The sequence below is a fragment of the Meleagris gallopavo genome, chromosome 16, assembly GCF_000146605.3.
Source record: "Meleagris gallopavo isolate NT-WF06-2002-E0010 breed Aviagen turkey brand Nicholas breeding stock chromosome 16, Turkey_5.1, whole genome shotgun sequence".
NCBI lineage: Eukaryota > Metazoa > Chordata > Aves > Galliformes > Phasianidae > Meleagris > Meleagris gallopavo.
This window is the reverse complement of record NC_015026.2, coordinates 10395778-10398738: the sequence shown is the minus strand read 5'-3', so window position 1 is coordinate 10398738 and position 2961 is coordinate 10395778.

Genomic DNA, 2961 nt, shown 5'->3' with positions numbered 1-2961 from the left:
TGAGCTCAACATGGCGGCTCCGGCCTGACCGCTGAGGTGGGGTTGGGCCGAACCATTTCTCGGGAGGCCAAAAGCTGAACGCATCTCGGTGCTTAACTGGAAGGGCGATGGCAGAACCCTCCGCCCGATGCTGATATCTCAGGCCGTCCCCGCGTCCAGCACCAGGCAGGAGCCGGCGGCACAGCGCAGCGAAACTTGCCGCCTTCCCCCCCGCGGAACTCTCGCCATAGGCCCGCCCGAAGGCGGCGGGGCGAGCCTGGGCGCTACCACAGCTCCTGGGGGGGCGGTGCTGACCGCCCTGCGTGGGGCCGGGCCGGTGCTGAGGGAGCTGAGCGGGGCTGTGAGCTGGGAACAGGCTGTGAATGCACGGCCAGCTCAGAGAGCTGAGCTCTGTGTTCGTTAAACCATGATTTTCTACCGAGGAGACATCAGGCTGATGCAGAAATATGTATACGTTCGGTGTGTGCTGATGTGTCCAAACTGACACAGAGAACCTGCAGCTTTTCTTTGATGCCATCAGGTTTAAGGGGTGACTTTAGAGGAAAAAGGACCAGAGCAGTTCTTGAGGAAAAATTAATCTCCGTTTGCTCCTGAGATGAGCTCGTGATCCTGCTGTGGTGTGTCCCTGCACTGTATTTCAAACCATCGAACGCTGAGGTGCAGACTGTCAGCATAGGAGCGTCGTGAGGAGACCGGGTGCTGCTGTTAGCATTTCGAGTTCAGATCGTATCTTACAGCGCAGCAACTTTCAAACTTCGATAAAATCCTGAGTAGGGAAAAAAAAAACACCCACCAAAACCCTAGGAAAAACTAGTTTTGTAATTTATCAGATAGCCACAAGATGTCAGCCGAGCTCCATTCAAATTCAGCTGGGTGCTGGGTGTCAGTTCCCTCTTTAAGCCACGGGCAGCGTTATGAATGGAAACGATGAGTGGCACTGCGGTCACTTCTCCCCGCTATGTCATGGCGCTTGGCTAGACTTTGACTTCCCGATTTTCAGCAGCACTGATGCGTGAAAGTAAAGAAAAAGCTGCTGCCTCTCCTGCCCTCACAAGCACGTTAGTTTGTCCAGATAGGAGGACATGCTGTGCTCCAATCCAGAGGACCAACTGGATCCTCAAGATTACATGGCTTTTCCAATAGCACATTTGTGACTCAGCCTTCACAGCTCTTCACAGTTGCCTGCATTGCTGGGATAAGCGAATTTTAGCAAATTTAAATGCTGGGTCCTTTTTTCCTGTCATGTATTTGCACTTTCTCTTCCTTTGCAGCAATTTTTGATTTATCTTCTTTCCCTTCCTTCCTTCCATTTCCTTTCTTCTATTGAAAGTTCCCTTCAGTCCCTGTGCTGCTATCTCTCTGTTATTCTTTGTCTGCCAGTGCTTACTCAGCAATCCAAGGGCGAGTGGAACAACTTTTAAAGTAGGGCTTTTTGCTGACAGATGAAGTTTGTTCCTGCACGTATTGCACACACAAAAATCCTAATCAGTGGGAAAATTGGGGTAAGAAATCCGTCAGAAATGGCTTTTTGTAACACAACTATCAAAACAGAAATGCTTTATGTATTTTACTGTGTGCAAGTGACCTGAGAATGATGGAACGGAAAACAGTGATGCCTAAACTGAATTCTGAAGGAATGTTCAAGCTTTATGAACTGTGTGAAATTGTATCTCATACTGATAGGACATGCAAAGAATGACCCATTGCAAGACCAGGGCCTCAGATAGCCCTGTACTTCTGTGTGAACTTTGTTGCCTGCAACTTAGTGACATCCTCCCTACCCTTTTTCTAGTGGTGATAGAAATTCTTTATGCTACAGGTTTTCCAGAAGCTTTTGCTGTATTTACAATACATAGGGACAGGTTCAATAACTTTTGTCAAGTAGTCTTTCTCTCCTTGTCAAAAATTATTTCAGCAATTGGATTATTTCTTTCACAGTGTTTTTCTTCAAGACTCCTTCCGCAGATTGCAAAAACAATTTGCAGTTAAAATGTCTTATTTATACCAAATAAATAGTTATGCTATTAGCTAGAGTACGGACCAATCAAGGATCTGTAGTTACACAGGAACATGTTGATTCCTCCATTCATTTTTCTCAAAAAATGCTATATAGGCAAAAACTGATACAGTGTTTAGTTTCCAGAAGTGCTGAGCATGCAAAACTCTGCCCTCAGCTGCTGTATAAACACTTTGAAGAGCCTCTCAGCTTAAATAGTGCCATGCTTTTATGGTTTTACACACAGCTTCAGCCTGCACCCGCATTTTGGGGATCCCAGAAGGAAACAGAATCCTTCCAAACATTTGTGTCTCTGTAGTCTTTTCCTTTGAGGGGGAAAAAAAGTAATTTATCTTCAGTAATGTTTTGGTTCCTAAATATCTAAATCTCTCAAAATATATAAAATATTTAGCGTAGGAACCATCTGAAGAGCATGACCAAATGGCAGGAAGAATGAAACACTGTGGGAAAGGGTAATTCCGTGGAAGAAAATACCACATGTTGTGTTGGTGCATCTCGTCTGCCAGGAGCTGTGAAGCACGGCCTGCTCTCCCTGTCACTGTGTGACTGGAAGGGCACAACCATCTTCTTTAGTTTTCAGAAGAAAAAAATTAGTCTGATTCCAGCATCAGGGCTACGTTACACCCACGAACCCCCACACTGCCAACGTTGGGTCATTTACACTGAGGTCAGGAGTGCGATCACAGGCAGGGATGTGGAATCCCAAAGCTTCTTCCCATATCCGACACAAGAGGAGCCTCTCTGACTGGACGAGATGGCCTCAAGTCGTGCCAGGGGAGGGTCGTGTTGGATAGCAGACGAGTATTCTCAGAACGAGCGGTGCTGCACCGGCACTGCTGCCCGTGGAGCGGCGCGGTCAGCTCAGCAGAGGCGCGGCGTTGTGGCGCTGAGGCGCTCGGCAGCGGCTCTCGCAGCAATTCTCCAACCCGAAGGACTCCGGCACT